The 23,481-nt window shown below is 36.8% G+C and overlaps 1 long non-coding RNA gene and 1 pseudogene across 2 annotated transcripts in view; one reads left to right on the top strand and one right to left on the bottom strand.

The window, feature by feature from the left end:
- LOC100991511 (uncharacterized) overlaps positions 1-18,996 on the bottom strand; it is a 77,399-nt gene extending 58,403 nt beyond the window's left edge. The window contains exons 1-3 of one of the 2 annotated variants that reach the window (XR_008619892.2): positions 16,578-18,996; positions 15,346-15,519; positions 64-178 (exon numbers count right to left, since the gene is read on the bottom strand). This is a non-coding gene — a long non-coding RNA (uncharacterized LOC100991511). The remainder of the gene's footprint in view (positions 1-63; positions 179-15,345; positions 15,520-16,577) is intronic. The other variant, XR_004664552.3, reaches the window with a different exon arrangement.
- A 1,092-nt stretch (positions 18,997-20,088) lies between these two features.
- LOC100984129 (GPN-loop GTPase 3-like) lies at positions 20,089-21,152 on the top strand (annotated as a pseudogene).
- The last annotated feature ends 2,329 nt before the right edge of the window (positions 21,153-23,481 follow it).

Raw genomic sequence — 23,481 nt, 5'->3', positions numbered from 1 at the left:
CCTTCTTATATGTTAATGTAGCAATATCATGGCTATCCAATGAGATTATATGTTCTAGCCTACCTTGTAGTAGGTATGGCCACGTGACTACATTCTCATTAACAAAGGGTGAGCTTGGGACTTAATCCATGTGGATGTTCTCTTCTCCAATTTATTTTACCCCTTACAACTGCCTGTTCTGGAAGAGAAAGAAAAAGTGGCAGAACAACAAACATATGAAAAAAGGCTGAACTTCACTGATTAGAGAAATGCAAATCAAAATCACAATGAGATACCATCTCACACGAGTCAGAATGGCAGTTATTAAAAAGTCAAGAAACAACAGATGCTGACGAGGTTGCAGAGAAATAGGAATGCTTTTATACTGCTGGTGGGAGTATAAATTAGTTCAATCATTGTGGAAGACAGTGTGGCCATTCCCCAAAGATTTAGGACCAGAAATACCATTTGACCCAGCAATCCCATTATTGTGTATATACACAAAGGAATATAAATCACTCTATTATAAAGATACATGCACAGGTTTGTTCATTGCAGCACTATTCACAATAGCAAAGACATGGAATCAACCCAAATGCCCATTAATGATAGTCTGGATAAAGAAAATGTGGTACATATATACCATGGAATTCTATGCAGTCATAAAAAAGGAATGAAATCATGTCCTTTGCAGGGACATGGATGGAGCTGGAAGCCATTACCCTCAGCAAACTAACACAAGAACAGAAAACCAAACACCACATGTTCTCACTTCTACGTGGGAAGTGAATCATGAGAACACATGGACGCAGGGAGGGGAACAACACACGGTAGGGCCTGTCAGGGATGAGGGTGAAGGAGAGCATTAGGAAAAATAGCAAATGCTTGCTGGGCTTAATACCTAGGTGATAGGTTGATAGGTGCAGCAAACCACCATGGCACATGTTTACCTATGTAACAAACCTGCACATCCTGCATTTGTACCGTGAAACTTAAAATTATAAAAAAAAGAGAAAAAGAAACTACATAACTACTACTAAAAAAAGTGGCAGCAATCCACCTTTGACCATGTAGGGATTGTATCTAAGGGGTTATGACATGATGGCTTGAGAGGAGCCTTGGAAAGAGCTGCTTTGCTTACCATGCACTGCTAACCTTCAAACTGACAGCTGAGAGAGACATTTCCATATACTTCAAGGTGCTGTGTTTTATGGTCTCTCTCTCTCTCTCTTTTTTTTTTTTTTTTGGCAACTGTTTAGCTTTATCATAACTAAAACAGGGATAAAATAGTTGGGTAAGACTCCCTAGAGAAAGAGACTTGAGTTGGACCTTGAAATATTCATTGAAGATTAATCCAATGGAAAGCAAAAAGGCAAAGACAGAGAAGAAAAACTCTTCTTTATATGTCGAGTAGGAATTAGACATTCCCCTGTCCATTATAAAGTAGAACAATAAAATCTGTCCTTGGTGGGAGCCTCGCTTTATGACAAAATAAAATTGCTTAACAAAGTATAAAAAGATACTCTAAATGCAAATATACAATAGAAGTATGTATCTTTAACTCTTATTAAAGTGTCTAGACCTGGTTCCCTGTACATTACAGGGAATTTTTAGTGGAAGTAATGGAGTTCTATTGGGGATTATATAAAATTGTAGGATAAAACCTACTTTAGTTCTATTGTACAGTTGAAAAAAGCACAAGCAATTACTATTTGACTATACTTGCCATATCCTCAATTATGTTACTCTATACATTTTATCTTTTTGAAAACAAATGTTTCACTCAAGTCATGATGGAGTAACTGGTACCAGATTTAATATCCTACCATAAACAACTAGAAAGCTGTTTTCAGACATTGGACCAAAAGCAGTATAACATGGATATCCTTGAAAGAAGAGAAACAAGAAAATGAACCTGACCGTCACCCTGGCTTTCTGCCTGGAGGCTTTTTCTGGGCAGCCATCCAGGCAGGAGAAACTTAAGGAGAACACGGTCTTTTCGAGTTGAGAAAATAGGGATCAGAGTCTGCAGGGGTTGAGGTGACTGGAATTTGCAGTGTGAAGAACCAGACAGGAAAAGGGTATGCAGAGAAAGAGTTGCATATATATGTATGGAGGTCACCTTAGTATTGTGGAGTACTAAATGACACATACAAAGGGTAACATTCCATGAGACTGAGAAAAGAATGGGATGGGACATGTATGCTAAATAATTCCCACAGTTCATACAGGGTGGGAGGAGATATTCAGCTTTCAACCAGTCAGAGTGAAGTGAACAACTGGAACATTCGGTAGAGTCCCTTGAGAGGTCATGGTTTAGTAGTAGAGTGAAATGATGCCTAGGGTAAAGGCAACATTATATCTGCCCCAATATAGTTTTAAAACAAGCCTCAAAATAATTCAGCATATCCCCAAGTAATTTTAGTGCATTTGAGAAAAGGTCCAACACTCTTTAAAGACAACAAAATCTAGCACTCAACATCATACTAATCACTAAGCTTAGCTTCCAATAAAAGTTTACTAGGCACATGAAGGAGCAATAAAATGTATTCATAATTTGCAGAAAATATGTCAATGATCCAGAAAAGACAATGATGATATTAACAGATGAGGACTTTAAAATATTTGTTGTAAATACGTTAAAAGACTTAAAGGAAAATATAAACATCATGAGATAATATATGGGAAATATATTTTTAAAGAAATTAATAAAATTTATAGAGCTGAAAAATACAATATTTGAAATGAAATTTTTACTGGATGCAATAAACAGCAGATTGAGCACTAAAAAGAAGCAGGCTGGGCACGGTGGCTCACGCCTATAATCCCAGCACTTTGGGAAGCCAAGGCGGGCAGATAACAAGGTCAGGAGATTGAGGCCATCCCGGTCAATATGGTGAAACTCCGTCTCTACTAAAATACGAGAAAAAAAAAAAAAATTAGCTGGGTGTGGTGGCATGCACCTGTAGTCCCAGCTACTTGGGAGACTGAGGCAGGGGAATCGTTCGAACCCAGCAGGCGGAGGTTGTAGTGAGCCGAGATTGTGCCATTGCACTCCAGCCTGGCAACCGAGTGAGACTCCATCTCAAAATAATAATAATAATTATAATAACATAAATAATAAAAAAGTGAAGTTGAATACATAGCTTTAGAAACTATTCAAATGGAAATAAGAGAGGATAAAAAGAAACATAACAACTATCTCAGTTACTCGTGGGATAGTATCAAGCATTGAAACACGTGCAACTTCAGCCCCATAAAATCGAGGTGTACAGAAAACATCTTTTTAAGTTACAGCCAAAAAAGTATAAATTTGATTAAAACTACAAAGCCACAGATCTAAGAAGCTCAACAAATTCCCAGCAGAATAAACACCCAAAGAAAACTAAACCATGGCATGCCACAAATTGTTTAAAGACACTGAGTAAGAGAAACCTGAAGAGCAGCCAGTTGCTGGGGTACAGGCATTGTGTACAGGGGAACAAAGATAAAAAGACTGGATATTTCCAAGCAAGCTAGAAGACGGTGGAACATATCTTTAAATGTTAAAACAAACAAAAACCATCAACCAAGAATTTCATATGCAGCAAAAATATCCTTCAAAACTGAAGACAAAATAAAGGATTTTTCAGATAAATAAGATGCTCAGATAATTCATTAGCAGAATATCCGCCCTCTAAGAGTTTCTTCAGGCAGAGGAAAATGATACCAGATGAAAATATTGAAAAGAGAAGAGTGTAAGAAATAATAAATATGTAGTCCATTTTTATTTCTTTTTATATTTTTAAAAATATCAAATATTTAAGGCAAAAATATCAAATATTTAAGGCAAAAATATTAACACTGTATTTATTATTAGGTTTATAACATATGTAGAAATAATATGTATAACAACACAATGGCCAGGGAGAATTGAATTATCATTAAAAGTAGACTCTAATAAGTTAAAGATGCATATGAGAAACCCTAAGGCAGCCATTTAAAAAATATCAAAAGAGTAAACCTAATAAACTAATACATGGATAAAATGGAATACTAAAGAAATATAATTAATCCAAAAGAAGGCAGCACATGAGAAAAGAAGGAAGGAAATACAGATGCTACAAATAGAAAACAAATGGTAAGATGATACATTCTCCATATTGAGATCCTCACTAAATATACATGGTCTAAATATTTCTGTTAAAAGCACAGATTGTCAGTCTGGATAAAAAGGCAAGACCCAACTATAAACTATCTACAAAAAATATACTTTAAATTAAAAAGACACAGACAGGCTAAAAGTAAAAGGATGGAAAATATTTACCATGCAAATATGAGTGATAAGAAAGTGGGGGTGGCTATATTAATATCAGTCAAAGTAGACTTTGGGTCAATAAATACTGCCAGACATAAAAGGGACATTTTATACTGATAAAGGAGTTCATGCTTGAATAAAATATCATATTTCTAAATGTGTATGCACCTTGCCTAAAAATAGAGCTTCAAAATACATGGAAATAACTAAACAGAACTAAAAGGAGAAATAAATACACATAGATAATTGTAAATTGCAACAAATCTCTTTATGTTATTCATTGAGCAGGCAGACAAAGAAAATCAATAAATGCTTAAAAGTCTAGAGCAAAATTGTCAATCAACTTAGCCTAACAAAAGTAGAATGTATATTTCTCAAAGTTAATATAGAATATTGGCTAGGATAAACTATCTGTTGAGCTGTACAATAAATCTTGGCATATATAAAAGGATTGAAGTCTTATAGAAAATATTCTTTGATCACAATGCAATTAACTATAAATTGGAAGCAGAAACATATCTTTCAGGTCTCTTAAATTTTGATATTAAACAACACACATTTAAATAGTCCATGGGTCAAAGAAGAAATAACAAGGGAAAATCAGAAAATAAATTTTAAACTGAAAAATGATAGAAAACTTAATGCATCAAAATTTGTAGGATGCAGGTAAAGCAGTATATAGAAGGAAATTTGTAACTTTTAAATGCTAAGTTAGAAAAAAAGAGCAGTCTCATGATTTAACCTCATATCTCAGGAATATAGAATAAAAGAGTGAAGTAAACCCAAAGTATATACAAGGAAAGAAAAAATAAAAATAAGAACAGAAAAATCAATGAAACAAAACATGAACAGATAAAATAAATGAAAGAAAAAGAAAAATCTATAAAATATTAATAAATACATTTCTAGCCAGAAAATTAAAAAGTGAAATTATATGAATTAGCAATATAATAAATGACAGAGAAGACATCACTACAGATCTTCTTTATGTTACATTAATTATTAATGATTTTATGCCAATAAGTTTGACATCTTCAATTAAATAAAAAATTCCTTTAAAAATTATCAAAATTTACATAAAAAGAAATAGAAAAACTTAATAGCCCTTACATATTAAAGAAATTAAATTTGAATTGAAAATGTTCCCACAAAGAAAATGTCAGACCCGGGTGGGATCATTGGTAAATTCTATCAAATATTTAAGAAAATAATAATACCAATATTTTACAAGACGTTTTGTAAAATAGCAAAAAAGAATTATCCCAGCTTGATTCACAGGTCGACATTTCCAAAAATAGGCAAACATTGTGCAAGAAAACAAAATTACAGACCAATATCCCTCATTAACATACATGTAAAATTTCTTAACAAAATATTTAGCAAATTGAATCCAGTAGTATATAGAAAAATAACATGTTATAACCAAGTGGGTTTTATTCCAGGAATGAGAGGTCAATTTAGTGCTTGGAAACCAATGTAATTACCATATTAACAAAACAAAGGAGAAAAAATTACACACAATTATCTTCATATATGCAGAAAATTATCTGACAAAATTTAACACTAATTCTCTAAGAACTTTCAGAAAACTAAGAAGAGAAGGTGACTTTCACAATATGATAAAGGATAATGATAAAATCTCATAGTCATTATCATACTTAATGGTGAAAAACCAAGATGAGGAAGAAAAACAAAGATACCATTATCACCATTTCAACACTTTACAAAAATCATAGTCAATGCAATGGGATCAAACTAAATAAAATGTGAGAGGAAGTAGAGCAAGATGGCTAAATAGAAACCTTCACTGATTGTCCTCCCTGGAGAAACACCAAATTTAACAACAATCTACACAAAAAAACACTCTCATAAGAACCAAAAATCAGGCAAGCAATCACAGTACCTGATTTTAACTTCATATTGCTGAAAGAGGCACTAAACAGGGTAGGAAAGACAGTCTTGTATTGCCAACACCAACCCTCCCTCATCTCCTGGCAGCAGCCACATGGCATAGAGGCAAAACTCTGTGCTTTGGGAAGGAGAGTGTAGTGACTGTGGGAGTTGGCATTAGAACTTAGTGCTGCCAACACCAGGCAGAACTCAGCCAATTAACATGGAAGGAAAATTTAGACCAGCTGTAGCCAGAGGGGAATTGCCCATTCCAGCAGTTGTAACTTGAAATACCACAAGCCTTGCCGCCCTGGGTTTAAGTGCTCTGGGGTTCTAAATAAACTTGAAAGGCAGGCTAGGCCACAAGGACTGCAAATCCTAGGCAAGTCTTAGTGCTGAGCTGGGCTTGTAGCCAGTGGACGTGGGGGGCACGTGATTTAGCAAGACACCAGCCAGGGCGGCCAGGGAGTGTTTACACTGCCCATCCTCCAACCCTAGGCAGCACAGCTGACAGCTCCAAAAGAGATCCCTTCCTTCCACTTGAAGAGAGGACAAGGAAGAGTGAAGAAGACTTTGTCTTGCATCTTAGATAACAGCTCAGCCACAGTAGGATAGGTCACTGGACAGAGTCACAAAGCCTCCCACCCAGGTCCTACCTCCTGGACAGTATCTCTAGACACACACTCAGCCAGAAGGTAGACTGCTGCCTTGAAGGGAAGGATCTGGTTCTGGAAGGATTCATCCTCTGCTGACTAAAGAGCCCTTGGGCCCTGAAAAATCAGCAGTGGTAACCAGGTAGTACATGCCATGGGCCTTGAGTGAGACTCTGAGATGTGCTGGTTTCAGGTGTGACTTAGCATATTCACAGTTGTGGTGGCTATGAAGAGAGACTCCTTCTGCTTGAGAAAAAGCAGAGGGAAGAATAAAGGGGACTTTGCCTTGCAGCTTAGGTACCAGCTTGGACACAGTGAAAAAGAACACCAAGTAGACTCTTCGGGTTCCCAATTCCAGGCCTTGACTCTTGGATGGCATTTGCGGACCTACTCTGGGCCAGAAGAGAGCCCACTTCCCTGAAAGGTGAGTCTCAGGCCTGGCAGCATTCACCACAAGCTGACTGAAGAGCCCTCGGACCTTAAGTGAACATTAGTGGTACCCTGGCAGAAATCCCCATGAACTTGTGGTGGTGGACATGGGGAGAGATGCCTCTGTCTGGGGAAAGGGGAGGGAAGAGTGAGAAGGACTTTATCCTGTGCTTTTGTGCCAGCCTAGTCACAGTGAAATAGAGCACCAAGTACATTTCTGAAGTTTCAGTGGCTCCTGGATGGCATCTCTGGACCTGCCTGAGGCCTGGGGGGAACTTCCTGAAGGGAAGGACACAAGACTGCCTGGCTTCACCACCAAGTAGTGATGATGGCAGGCTTTGGGAAAGACCCAGTGCTCTGCTAGTTTCAGGTCTGACCCAGCACAGTCTCAGTGGTGGTAGCCACAAGGGTGCTTGTGTTACCTCGCCCCCAGCTCACCAGAGAGCAGCTCACCAGAGAGAGAGAGAGAGAGAGTTTGTTTGGGAGAAAGTAAGAGAAGAATACAAGAGACTTTGCCTGGCAATCCAGATAATTTTTCTGGATCTTATCCAAAATTACCAAGTCCGTACCTCTCGGAGTCTGTAAGAATCACAGCATTACTGAGCTTGGAGTGCTCCCTAATGCACATACAGCTTCAGTGACCAAAAACTTGGATCACAACACTCAAGTCCCTTCAAATACCTGGAAAGCCTTCCCAAGAAGGACAGGCACAAACAAGCCCAGACTGTGAAGACTACAATAAATACTTAAATTTTCAATGCCCAGACATAGAGGAACATCCACAAACATTAAGACTGTCCAGGGAAACATGACCTTACCAAATGAACTAAATAAGGCACCAGGGACCAATGCCAGAGAGACAGAGATATGTGACCTTTCAGACAGAGAATTCAAAATAGCGGTTTTGAAGAAACTCAAGGAAATTCAAGATAACAGAGAAGGAATTCAGAATTCTATTAAAGTTAACATAGACATTGAAATAATTAAAAAAATGAAGCAGAAATTCTGGAGTTGAAAATGCAATTCACATACTGAAGAATGCATCAGTCTTAACAGCAGAACTGATCAGGCAGAAGAAATAATTAGTAAACTTGAAGACAGGCTATTTAAAAATACACAGAGGAGACAAAAAATATGAAAGAATGAAGCATGCCTACAAGATCTAGAAAATAGCCTAAAAGGGGCAAACCTAAGAATTATTGGCCTTAAAGAGGAAATTAATACATATCAGCAGAGAAAAACAGCTATATTTAAAGGAATACAGGAAGAAAGAAAAGAAGGAAAAAAAGGCCACAAAACAACAGAAAACAAATAATAAAATGGCAGGAGTAAATCCTTACTTGTCAATAATAAAACGGAATGTAAACAGACAAATCTCTCCAATCAAAAGACATAAAGTGGCTGAATGGATTTAAAATATAAGACAATGGTGTGTTGCTTACAGGAAAAATATATTTCATGCTATTGGAAACCAAAAAAGAGCAGGAGTAGCTATACATGTATCAGATAAAATAGACAAAATAGGTTTAAAGACTAATATGATAAGAAGAGACAAAGAAGGTCATTGTATAATGATAAAAATATCAATTCAGCAAGGGAATATAACAATTTTAAATATATATTCACCCAACACTGTAGCACTCAGATATATAAAGCAATTATTATTAAAGAAAGAGATAGACCCCAGTACAATAATAGCTAGTAAAGTCAGCACCCCACTTTCACATTAGACAGATCATCCAGACAGAAAATCAAAAACGAAATATCAGACTTAATCTGCACTATAAACAAAACGGACCTAGAAGATTATTTACAGAACACTTAATCCAACAACTGCAGAAGCATACTTTCCAGCACGTGGATCATTTTCAAGGATAGACCATATGTTAGGTCACAAAACAAGTCTTAACACATTAAAAAAATTGAAATAATATCAAGCATCTTCTCTGATCACAATGGAATAAAACTATAAATTAATAAGAGGAATTTTGGAATCTATACAAGCTCATGGGAATTACACAATATGTTCCTGAATGATCACTGGGCCAATGAAGAGATTAAGAAATAAACTGAAAAATTTCTTGAAACAAAGGATAACGGAAACACAACATACTAAAACCTACGGTATGCAGTGAAAGCAGTACTAAGAGGGAAGTTTGTAGCTATCAGTGCTTATGCGAAAAAATAAGAAAAACTTCAAATAAACAACCTAATGATGCATCTTAAAAACTAGAAAAGCAACAGCAAACCAAAGTCAAAATTGGTAGAAGAGCAGAAATAATAAAGATTAGAACAGAAACAAATGAAATTGATATGAAAAATACAATAAAAATATCAATAAAACAAAAAGTTTGTTTTTTTGAAAAGATAAACAAAATTGAAAAAGCTTTAGCCAAACTAAGAAAAAAAGAGTGAAGACCCAAATAAATAAAATCAAAAATGAAAAAGACATTACAACCAGAGACACTAAACCAATACCACAGAAATTCAAAGGATCTTTCTTTCCTTGTTTGCAGAAGATATGATCTTACATTTGGAAAAACCTAAAGACTCCACCAAAAAGTATTAGAACTGATAAACAAATTCAGTATTATAGGATATAAAGTCAACATACAACAAACAGTAGCATTTCTATATACCAACAGCAAATAATCTGAAAAAAAATCAAGAAAATAGTCCCATTTACAATAGCTACAAATAAAATACCCTGGAATTAACTAACAAAAGAAGTGAAAGATCTCTACAATGAAAACTGCAAAAAATTGATGCAAAAAATTGAAGAGGACACACACACACAAAATGGAAAGATATTCCATGTTCATGGATTGGAAGAATCAAAATTGTTAAAATATCCATACTACCCAAAGCAATCTACAGATTCATTGCAATCCGTATCAAAATATCAATGACTTTCTCACAGAAATGGAAAAATCAATCTTCAAATCTATATAAAACCACAAAAGACCCAGAATAGCCAAAGCTGTCCTGCGCAAAAAGAACAAAACTGAGGAATTACATTACCTGATTCATATGATACTGTGGAGCTATAATATCCAAAACAGCATGGCACTCGCAAAAAAACAGATATAGAGGCCAGTGGAACAGAATGGAGGACTCAGAAACAAATCCAGACTTCTACAGTGAACTTATTGACAATAAAGGTGCCAAAAATATACATGGGGGAAAAACAGTCTCTTCAATCAATGGAGCTGGAAAAATTGAATATCCATATGCAGAAGAATGAAACTAGATCCCTATCTCTCACCATATACAAAAATGAAATCAAAATGGATTTAAGACTTAAATCTAAGGCCTAAAACTATGAAATGACTACAAGACAACATTGGGAAAATTCTGCGTGACATTGGAGTGGGCAAAGATTTCTAGAGTAATACCCCACAAGCACAGGCAACTAAAGCAAAAATGGACAAATGGGATCACATCAATTTAAAAAGCTTCTGCACAGCAGGGAAACAATAGACAAAATGAAGAGATAACACACAGAATGGGAGAAAATATTTGCAAACTACCCACCTGACAAGGGATTAATAAGCAGAACATATAAGGAGCTCAAACAATTCTATAGGAAAAAAATCTAATAATCCAATTAAAAACTGGGCGAAAGATTTGAATAGACATTTCTCCAAAGAAGATATACAAATAGCAAACAAGTGTATGACTAGGTGCTCAATATCATTAAGAATCAGAGAAATGCAAATCAAAACTACAATAAGATATTATCTCACTCCAGTTAAAATGACTTTTATCCAAATGATGGACAATAACAAATGCTGACAAAATTGTGGAGAAACGGAAACCCCAGTACAGTGTTTGTGGTAATGTAAATTAAAACAACCACTATGGAGAACTGTTTGGTGGTTCCTCACAAAACTATAAATAGAGCTACCAGCATATGATCCAGCAATCTCACTGCTAGATATATATCTAAAAGAAAGAAAATCAGTATATCCAAGAGATATCTGCACTCCCATGGTTATTGCAGCACTATCCACAATAGCCAAGATTTGGAAGCAACCTAAATGTTCATCAACAGAAGGATGGATAAAGAAAATGTGGTACACACATACAATATAGTACTATTCAGCCATAGAAAAGAATGAGAGCCAGTCTTTTGCAACAACGTAGATAAAACTGGAGGTCATTATGTTAAGTAAAATAAGCCAGGCACAGAAAGACAAACTTTGCATGTTCTCACTTCTTTGTAGGTGTTAAAAATTAAAACAATCAAACTCATGGAGATAGAGTAAAAGGATGGTTGCCTGAGGCTGGGAAGAGTAGTTGGGGGATTGGGAGGGGGACGTGGGAATGAATAATGGATACAAAGAAATAGTTAGAAACAATGAATAAGATCTTGTATTTGCAGCACAAAAGAGTGACTATAGTCAAAATAGTTTAATTGTACATTTTAAATATCTAAAAGAGTATAATTGGATTGTTTGTAACACAAAGGATAAATGCTTGAGGTGATGGTTACCCCATTTGCCTTGACGTGATTATTACACACTGTTTGCCTGTATCAACATATCCCATATAGTCCAGAAATATGTACACCTACTATGTATCCACAAAAATTAAATGTTTAAAATTTAAAAATTAATAAAATGCATACAGTTGTAGAAAGAAATAAAAATGTATATCTTTGTATACATCATGATCATTTATATAGAAAATCATAAGAAAACTTCAAAAATCTACTAGAACGAATGACCTTGGCAAAGTCATAGGGTTCAATTTAATATAAGAACTATGTTGTGCTTCTATATACTGGTAATAATAATTGGAAAATAAAATTTGATCAACTACACTATTTAGCATATTATCTAAAAATATGAGCTATTTAAGAATAAAATATTTGCAAGATCTGTGCTTTAAAAACTTCAAAACATGTTGAAAGAAATTAAAGATAACATAAACAAGTGTAGATATATACTATGTTCATAGAACAAGAAACTCAATATGTTAAGATGTCAATTCTACTCAAATTGGTCTATAGGTTGAACGATATGCTAATCAAAATCCCAACGGTCTTCTGATGTAGAAATTGGCAAATTGACCCTAAAATTTATACAGAAATGCTAAGAACATAGAACATAGAATAGTCAAAATAATTTTGAGGTAAAAAAAAGAATAAAAATTCAAGATATAACCATCTGATTTCAAGATGTCCTGTATGGTAACAGTGATACGGTTTGGACATGTGTCCCCACCAAATCTCATGTTGAATTGTAATCCCCAGTGTTGGAGATGGGGCCTAGTGGGAGGTGACTGGATCTTGGGGAGAAGGTCTCATGAATGGTTTAGCACCATCCCCACTTGGTACTGTATAGTGAGTGAGTTCTCACAAGATCTGGTTGTTTAAAAGTGTGTGGCACCTCCCCTCCTCCCTTCTTGCTCCTGCTCTGGCCATGTAAGATGAGCCTGCTTCCCCTTGGCCTTCCATGATGATTTTCAGTTTCTTGAGGCCTCTCCAGTAGCAGAAGCCGCTATGCTTCCTGTACAGCATGAAGAGTCATGAGCCAATTAAAGCTCTTTTCTTTATAAATAGTCAGTCTCAAGTATTTCTTTTGGCAGCCAACTGACTAATTAGAACTGACTAATGCAAACAGTAATCAAGATAATGCAGTATTTGCATACAGATAGACCTGTAGACCACAGGTCAACTCATTGTTTATAAAGGCAGCAAGGTAATTCAGTTAGGATGGTCTTTCCAATAAACAGTGCCCAAATCACTGAATAGACATTGATTAAATAAAAAGAACCTCAATGAGTCCCTCATGTCACATGCAAAAATTTACTCAGAATGGAGTATAGGTCTAAGTTTAAAAGCTGAAACCATAAAAATTCTAAAAGAAATTATAGACAATGATCTTCACAATTATGGGGTGGGCAAAGTTTTCAGGCCACACAAAGGACAAACTACAAAAAATGGAGAAACTGAACTTCATCAAAATTTTAAATTCAGTTACATGAAAGAGACCAAAGAATATATTGTCCAAGCACCATGGTTCATGCCTGTAACTCTAACACTTCAGGAAGCTGAGGTGGGAGGAACCCTTGAGCTCCAGAGTTTGAGGCTGCAGTGAGCCATGATTGCACCACTGTACTCTAGCCTGGGTGAGAGAGCAAGACCCTGACTCAAAAAAAAAAAAAAAAAAAAAAAGAAATAATATATAATATATAAAGAACTCTCACAACTCAATAATAAGACCAATTGAAACTACCTTTGCAAAAATTATAACAGTGAGAAAATTATGACGCTGAGAGAAATCTAACCTGATTCCACCTAGCTTCTAAACTCCAAGCTGCCCTTGTTCATTCCTGGTCATAGGCTGAACTAACTTTGGAAGGAACTTAGTTTATAGTTTAACTTTGAAACAAAGATAACAGCCCTTTCCCAAAATCAACTCCCATCTTGCCTGGGGACCAGACTGCCTTTATAGGAGTAATATATTAGCCACAAGATTAGAAATTATGTTCTGGAGTCATACAGCCAGAGGCCACAAGATGCTGAACCTCCCCAATTGCTCCTAGGGATAAGATCACTATTGTAAAACCTAAGACTGGTGCTCAAGATACTTTCCAGACCCTGCATTCTGATCCACCAGCTAGCACACAGACCAGTAATCTGGCTCTACCAGTTCTGCAATCCCAGCCAGGAACAGAAGACAACAAGAAAAACCCACTTGGATCCCCTGTGATTTCGTCTCTGACCTAACCAATCAGCACTCTCCAGTCCCTGGCCTCCTGTCTGCCAAATTATCCTTCAAAAACCCCGGTCTCAAAATTTTCAGGGAGACTGATTTGAGTAGTAAAACTCCAGTCTCCCATTCAGGTGGCTCTGAGTGAATTAAGCCCTCTCTACTGCAATTCCTTTACCTGGGCATGCAAAGGACAAACTCCTTGATATATCACCTTTACTTGGGCAGCAGGCAAGGAGAACCCATTGGACAGTTACAAAATGGCCCTATTTTTAAAAATGGGCATAAGATTTTGCAAACATTTCACAAAAAGAAATTCATGAATGGCCAATAAACACATGAAAAAACACTTAACATTACTAGTCATTAGGAAAATGTGATTAAAACAATGAGATACCACTTTATACCCATTTCAGTGGCTCTGGTTTGGAGCAACTAGAAATCTCAGGCATTACTGATGGAAATGTAAAGTGGTACAGTCAGTTTGGAAAACAGCTGATGGTTTCTTATAAAGTTAAAAATACACTTACTATATGACACAGCAATCCCACCCCCAGGCATTTACCCAAGAGAAATGAGAACATATGTCCACACAAATACGTGGACACTAATACCCATAGCCATCTGATTTTTAATGGGCTAAAACAGAAACAACCCAAATGCCCATGGATACACATATTGGAGTATGTTTATATAATACAATACTACTCAGCCATGAAAAGCATGGACTAATGATGTACATACAGCAACACAGATTGAATCTCAAAAAACGTTCAACTGACTTTTTAAAAAGCCATCAGAAACTTCATTTATATGGAATTCTAGAAAAGGCAATACTAATCTACAATGACAGAAAGGAGACCAGTGGCTGTCTATGACCAGGGCTGGGGAGAGTGGTTACTGCAAAGGAAACCAGAATTCTTTGGGGTGATGTCAATTCTCCATGTCTTAATGTGGTTATGGTTACATAGGAGGATACATTTGTTAAATTTATTAAACTGAAAAATAAAGTTAATTTTTTTTTAAAGGGAGACTGTTTCTCCTGTTTTGTTTTCCCCTTCACTTTTCAGAATTAAGCTGCAGTTAGCAGACTTTCCTGGTTACTTTGAATCAGGAACTCCTCAAAAAGTCTGTTGATGAAGGGAGAATCACAATTAGGCATTTAGAGCAGCTTGATTTGACAACTAAATGTAGAAATTCCTAATGAAAAAAAAAACCACTTGAAATGTTGCCACATATGGAATGGGCTGGAGAAGATATCACTGAGGCATCATTGTTGTAGGGTGTTCTTTCTAGGGAAGGGAAGGGAGGTGAAGGACCATAAGCTCATCATTATCAAGGATTCTGAAACTTCAGTTCATTTTTATTAATAAATTACCTTCATGTGGCCGATGAATTGCTGGTCTGATTGGAAACTCTTTCCTGCACCGAAGAAACTGCACCAATTAGCAATATTCATCTGCCAATTCAGCTCTGCAGGTTCAGGCTCATTTAACTTGACAAAAATAGCTTCTTTTTCTTGAGTAGGGGAAGTTTTTCTCTGCCTCCAGCCCTAGTGATGGGCAGAGATGGTGGTGGAATCTTATTACAGCCTTCCTGTCCCTGATGTTCTTTATCCAGCCGCAGCGCCACAGGCTGCCCGTTTTTTTTTTTGGATACCCATTTCACGACCTTCTTTGGTTTCTTTATCACAAAAGTCACTGTATGTCTTTTAGCTCAAAGCCCTACTGCAGTATTCTCTGTTTGTCTTTTTCCCTTTACTCTTAATATCTTATTTGTTCCTTCCCTTTTCCCCTTCTTCCCTTACCCCCTTTCATTCTTCCCTCTTTTTTTCTTTAATTCTTCACCAGCCCCTAGCATATTCTAAACTATTTGCCCCTTTCATGATGTAATCATGAACCGACCCCCGCCATAGTAATCAGGTGGGTTTTTTTTTCTTTGCAGTTTCCTTATACTGAAGTGGTACAACCCCACCCCCATTACCATCACCTCCACTTCATTTTAAATGTTCTACTCTTGTCCAAGAGAGACTGGCCAGTTCTTCCTACCATTTCAGCCCATCATATATTCGTAAATATGGATTCATTTGCTGAGCCTAAGTTTTCTGCATGAAAGTAAATCCCTTTTGTGATACCTACAAAAGTCACAGAATCATCAAACACAGTTCAAAAGAGCAAATGATAAATATTCATTGCATCATAATGAACTTGATTCTAAAAAGCAAATTATTTGCTATATAATAGAAACAGGCAGGTTAAAAACAATAATTAGAGTGTGAAAGAGGTAAGAGAAAGTTCTGAGTGATATAAAGTTTCATTACATTGACTGAAGATGGTTTCATGGAAGTATATTATGTCAAAACTCATCAATAATACACTTTAAATATGGATGGTTTATTTACATCAATTATGACTCAATAAAGCTGTAAAGCAAAGGAAATAGTAAAAAACAAAGACAAACAAAAACATCAATGACTTAGGAATAATTAGCCAAGATATTCTTAAATGTAGGCTAGTGTATATGTAATTTTAGACTTGCTATTTATCAGCTGTATCCTTATTCTATGAAAATCTCATTTTACCTTAAAAAAATTAAGATGCGAGGACATACCTCTGAATGTTCAGTGGTCCTGGGATGCTCTCATGCAAGCTCGTTTCACTGTGAGCTGATGAATCAGCATAAAAGCTGAATGGTATCTCATGATCACACTCTGTTCTGCCAATAAGACAGTTTATTTTAACTTGCTGTTCCCATATTTTGAAAGAGACTGACTGCTGCAGAAATATACAAATCAGAGATATTATCAATCCTGAATTCCCAGGAACTTTATTTTTATTCTACTTGGCCACACAGGCTACTGGAGTTAATGTCCTATAGGCACTTGAGGATGCTGGGCACTTGGCAGGTATGCATGTTGGTCAATTCATTTGACAACATCTGTTTGCAAGGAAAATTTTCCTTAATGCATCTTCAAATAGAAAAGTCTATGAGTAATCAAATGTGAGTGACAGAAGGGTAACCTTATTCCACTAATGTCCCCTTTAAAAATTTTCCCCCTGAGCAACCATAAAGAATAAAAATAGTGATAATTATCAGTTCTCTATTTTTGCTGTGGAAGCTGGGGAGTTATGAAACAAATATACAGCTCAGTTTCTCAGGACATTAAAAAATGCATTATGCATGTTATTCTTACCCTAGTGACAAGTTATTTTTTTAACCATTGTTTTTTCTCTGACCTGATCTGATCCTTTTTCTTTCTTTCTTTCTTTCTTTCTCTTTCTTTCTTTTTTCTTTCTTTCTTTCTTTCCTTCCCTCCTTCCTTTTTTCTTTCTTTCTCTCTCTCTTCCTTCCTTCCTTCCTTTTTTCTTTCTTTCTCTCTCTCTTCCTTCCTTCCTTTCTTTTTCTTTCTCTCTCTCTCCCTCTCTCTCTCCCTCTCTCTCTTTCCCTTTTTCTTTCTTTCTTTCTTTCTTTCTTTCATCCTTTCATCTTTTGTATCACAGAAAGCTTCCTCCAATCCTTTTTCTAACAAGGTAGGGTGCAAACAAAGGAATAACAAACTTCCTTTAGATATGAGAAATGTGGATCTTTTAAAGTGTTATTTTTGAGAGTCTTAAGGCAACATTAGGATAATAAAATAACATGAAAACTGTGGAGATAAATTTTGATCTCATGTGAGCCCCAGGGTGGCTTTTATTTACAAATCATGTTTACTTCTCAGAGGGGTGGGCAGACATAAGCCGGTGTTTTAGAGAGTCTGAGGTGAAAGCTTTTCTCTCCCCAACAATGGCATATTTGTAGTAGAATTTTCTCATAAGAGTCTTGGTGAACAAAAATACACAGGGATAGAAGGTGGAATGGAAGGAAGTCCATTTCAGAAGGAAATAATCCCAACATAACTTTCAAGATATAACAATAGGTTATTAACTGGTGGATTTGGCAGGGAAAATTCTGCTACATCATTTTTTCTTTTTCTTCTTCTTCCTTTCTTTTTAAATTTATTTTATTTTTTTATTTTTAGAGACAGAGCCTAGCTCTGTTGCCAAGGCTGCAGTGTAGTAGCACAATCATAGCTCACTGCAGCCTTCGACTCCTGGGTTCTAGAGATCCTCCTGCTTCAGCCTCCCAAGAGCTGGGACTGTAGGTGTGCACCACCATGCTCAGCTAATTTTTTATTTTTTGTACAGACAGGGATCAGCCTCTATTGCCCAGGCTGATCTTAAACACCTGGCTTCAAGTAATCCTCCCACCTCAGCCTCCCTAAGTGCTGGGATTATGGACATGAGCTACTGTGTCCAGCATGAAATCATTTATGATATGTTGACCATTTTTCAACTGGATATGAAGGCAGTATAGACACACAACTGTGAATTTATCAAGACCTGTGCTTTGTTTACTTAGTTTCTTTATATAGGAATTTTCAAACAAATGTAAATTGGAGGCATGTACACTGCAGTAGGTAATGGCTGTATCAGTCAACACTTAGCCTTAGTTGTCACCACAATGTTTTACCCCAGTACCATGCCTATCCTCATGGGCCAAAAACACAGATAGAGTCTAGAAGAATGCACAAAGCAGCTTTTCACCAAGGGTTAAGTTTCCATTCTACTTGCTAACCCACAGAGAATGCATAGAAGGTGGAGATTAGAGAGTGACTTCTACACTCCATTCAGCAGATTCCAGGTTTCTCGATGGCCATGAAGAGTCTTCGATCTAGAGCCTCAAGGTTACTAAATTGCCACTTTTCAAGGTTCCTATTCTTGCTTTCTCCTCCATGCTGCAGTCTTTAATTCCTTTGGTCTTCCCAGTTTTTCCCAGATTCTGCCCATTTGGTCTCTGGAAGGGGTTGTCAGTCACTCAGCTCCATGGGTTTTAATGCTAGGTGGAGTCATAGTGAAGTTTCTATAACATAATCAGACTTATTATTCCAAGGCCAAGACTGATCTACTTTTATCAGTTAGAACTCCTTAGATTGCAAGTGACAGAAAGCCCAAGCCAAGGGACTTGGGTCAAGTTTGTCCTCAAGCACTCGCTTGTCCTTTCAGCTTCTAGTATGTCCTTGCCCTCATCTACTCAGGCTTTCCTACCAATTGCTGGCTGGCTATTCTATAGTGACTTCAGGTTCAACATCAGACACAGAGACAACAGCCTTGCACAGACTTCTCCACCAGCAACATAGTTTCGTAAAAATCTAACCCCTATAACAAATCCTTTAATCTATATTACTTCTAGTGGTTCTACTTTGCTGACTAATAATATGCCTTTACATAATACATTCCAAGGTCTTGGAAAAGTCTATGCACATTGCATTCATCTGTTCTTGCACTGCCATAAAGAAATACCTGAGACTGAGTAATTTATAAAGAAAAGATGTTTAATTGGTTCACAGTTCTGTAGGTTATACAGGAAGTATGGCAGCATCTGCTTCTTGGGAGGCCTTAGGAAACTTACAATTATGGCAGAAGGTGAAGGGGAAGCAGGCACATCTTACATGGCCAGAGCAGGAGCAAGAAGAGGTGGAGTGGCAGGCTAGGCAGGTGACACAGAATTTTAAACAACCAGATCTTGTGAGAACTCTGTCATGAGAACAGCACCCAAGGGATGGTGCTAAACCATATATGAAGGGTCCACCCCCATGATCCAGTAACCTTCCACCAGGCCCTACCTCCAACACTGGGGATTATAGGGACACAAGATTTGGTGGGGACACAGATACAAACCATATCACACATATACTCTGTCTGCCACTCTCTTGATTAAAAATTGCAATCTAGTTTAGACAGTCGGTCTTAGTAATAGTGAGTATTCTCTTTTTATATTTTATTGAAATCATTAGACAAATAATTATAAAGCTTGAGTCACTATTTAATATGTCATGAGCATTATTCATGCCTTTGCACAGTCTTTATAACCATAATTTTAGAAAGGCTTGACAATATTTGAGTGGATGCTCTGTAATTTCATTTTTCACTTTTCTATTGTTGGCGCTGTAGGTTTTTTCCAATACTTTACGGTTATGAATAATGATCTGAGGTGCTGCTTCATGCATATAATTTTTCCATATTTTTGGAACATTTGGTTAGTCTATAATTTCATAAATTGAGCATAAAGGTGTGTAAAAGGTATGAACTTTTGTATTGCTTTTGATTCATATTGTTTAATTGCTTTCAAAAGGACTAGGACAATTACAATCCCATTAGTAATTGGTAATACCCTTGCCAGCTTTGATTGTCCAGCTTGGACTGAGTTGTACATTCACCTGACTGTGATGAAGCAGCTGGTCCTGCAGCTCGAGCAGTGGAGTTTCCGAGTCTATGGAGTTTTTCTTGTTGATCCTCAGTTCATGGTGGAGTCACTCAAGTGTATTTCTGGCATCTTGGCAGTCCTGAGTGCCATGCTCTCTCTAGAAATTCCGCAAGTTAACATCGTGATCAAAATGTAGCTGCAGAGTAAAAAAGCTAAAAAGGAAACTGAAAGTTTCTAGATCTAGACATGGATTCCTTATTTGATGATTCTACAAGTGGCTTAAGAAGCAAAAAATTCAAAAAAGTAACTAAAGTATGTGGGCTGATGACTGCAGCATAGTTCTCTTCTTACCTTATGATCAGTCAGATGAAGAAAGTATGAACATTGTATTATAGCATATTGATTTAGCCATTCAATGTGGAGAAGATTCAACATTTAAATAACCAAAGGAATATGAAAATGAATCTTCTTCTATGTTTGAGGAATATTTTCAAGAACACCAGGATGAATGAAGAGTTTACTAAGGAGTAACTGTCTATACGTGAAGAGCTTGTGGCCAAACCGGCAGAATATTCTTCTCTTCGGAGAATGCAGTAGTAGAAAGCTGCATATTCTAATGAAAAAAAAAGTACATGTTTTTTTTTTTTTTTTTAATCAGCAGCATGCCTGAATCAAGTTTTGAATTATTCTGAAACTGCTGCTGCTTCACGTGGAAACTTGTAGTATTATTTTGATCGTATCAATTTAAATTTAAAAGTCAAAATTGAAATGAAAGCACATAATTTGTATATAAATTAGCACCTCTGCAACAGTTAATAAGGCTAATATAATCTCATTTTTACTGTTTGTATTGTTTTTGAGGTGCAGGAATTATTGTAACAAAATATACATGTCTATCCAGAGGGAAATATCTGGAAGGATATAGGTAAGACCACTGCCCATCTGTATCTTACCATTTCCCTACATTGAAAATGTATTATTTATATAATTAAAAAATTTGAAAGGGAATATAATTTTAAGGTCTTTCCTGATTTAACAGAAAAAAGTACCTATTCAATTTGAAAGGCATTCTACATTGCTCATTTTATGCTAGTATCTATTTTCTGCTTTACAATATCTAGAAAGTATCAATATGTTTACTGATCCAGAGTACACCTGAAATATTGGAAAGACACTTTCCCTGGACATTAATTTCTGAGTGGTGAATGCAATCTGCCAAAAATATAAGGATTTGACCACATATTTTCTAATTAAACTAGGATACTTATTGGATCGTTTTTGTAATTGGAAAGGTTAAGAGAATCATCAGTGGAGACAATGTGGAGGCTATAAAAACACTGCAATTAATAACTTATCTTTTTAAATTTTAGGTAATAGCACTTTTGCTCTTCATAATAGCATCTTCAGGGAAAGCATATTGAATTCAATCTGCTGTGTGAAATATTTTCAGTTACAGAAGGTACAGTATGTATATATAAATGAATGTACAGACTGCTGATGGTTTATTTTGGATCTGTAGCAGCCTTGGAAATAGAACTGAGTTTTATATAGATCTTTCCGAGTCAGGGTAGCCCTAAGCTCTTTATAGAGCAGTAATTTTGGCTGTGTCTAAATAAGACCCGTCCTTACAGCTGAAAGATAAAAAAAATTCAGATAATGAACCATTTAATTTTTTCTGTATAATGTCACATAAATGGTTTGATTTGGGGCTTCCAAAACTGCATGGCTATTTTGGCTTTATGGATGCATCTTTTGCAAGTCTCAATGCCCTGTAAAAGTGGGAAGGCTGTCAGAAATATCTTTAAGTAGGCCGGGTGTGGTGGCTCATGCTTGTAATCCTGGCACTTTGAGAGGCGAGGGTGGGAGGATCACTGCAGTCCAGGAGTTTGAGACCAGCCCGGGCAACATAGCAAGACCTCACCTCTAAAAATAAAAACAAAATTAACCATGTGTGGTGGTGCACACCTGTAGTCCCAACTATTCAGGAGACTGAGGTGGGAGGATCACTTGAGCCAAGGACTTCAAGGCTGCAGTGAGCTATCCAGCCTCGGTGACAGAGCAAGTTCTTATCTCAAAAAACAAAAAAAAACAAAAAGAATGTCCCAGGTAGCCTACTGGGTAGGGGATGGGAATGCTTTTCCTGGCAACTAATCATGGAATCAGCATGGCACTAGTGAGTTCAAGATGCTGCCCAGGAATACAAGGACAGCTCTGTCTCAAAAGGAGAAACTCTAGCCTGGCCATGGTGGACGAACTACAGTGAGAAGTAATTGGAGTAGTCAGTATTGCTGATGATTTCCTTGCTTGCCCTCAGACAGGACCCATCAGAGCCCCTCAGTTGCCTGGTAGGTAAATGTATATATGTGACGCTTCCTACCTTATGTTCAGGAGTAAGTTTAGCACATGTGTCTACAAAGAGTAGCCTTTTATATCCTGAACAACACATTTTGCTATATTAATAGCAATGCCTCACATTTGTATATATTTTCTGAGTTTCTCAAACCCATTTATATTTCCTTGGATTATCCATACAATAACATCTCAGCCATTAGCTGCAAGTCTTCTCAGCTCCACCTCTATGTACCTCAGTCTTCATCTTCTCCCTTCTATCCTTCTAGCCGAAATCTTTATTCTTGCTTGTACAGCTTCAATTGCCACTGAACTGGTTGTCCTACTTATTATACTGCCTGATGCTATGACAACCTCTTCTCCATATAACAGCTTGAGAAAGCTTTAAAAATTATATCTCATGACATATTTCTGCTTGCTTAAATCCTTTGTTGCTTTCTAAATGGCTTGGGAAAAATCCAACCTCCTTACTGTGGCACGAAGGCTCTGCCTGATCTGGCTCCTTCTGACTTACCCAGCCCTTCCTTCTCTTTGTCTCACCCATGGCCACATCAGCCTTTTCTAAGTTCCTTGAGTGTAACCCAAAACTGTCTTCCTTGAGGATCCTTGCACCTGCTGATGTGTCTGCCTGAAAACCTCTTTGTATAGCTAAATCCTTCTCATCCTTCAGGCTTTAGCTCAAGTATCTCAGCCTTCAAGAATCCTTCCTCTACAAATGGGACTTCATGAAGAATGTGGGACTCAGATAAGGATGTACAACTATGAAAGCATGGAGCCTGGACAGAACCTAGTTCTTCCAACTCCTCATCCATGACGCCTGCCATGATGTATGCCAACCTGTGATTTAGGTACATTTCTTCTGTCATGAACTAGGGAGATGATAAATTATAGAGACAATGTCTTTTATGTTTGTTTGCTTGCA

Source organism: Pan paniscus, chromosome 8, assembly GCF_029289425.2.
Source record: "Pan paniscus chromosome 8, NHGRI_mPanPan1-v2.0_pri, whole genome shotgun sequence".
NCBI classification, from domain to species: domain Eukaryota; kingdom Metazoa; phylum Chordata; class Mammalia; order Primates; family Hominidae; genus Pan; species Pan paniscus.
This window is presented reverse-complemented; position numbering and strand designations above follow the sequence as displayed.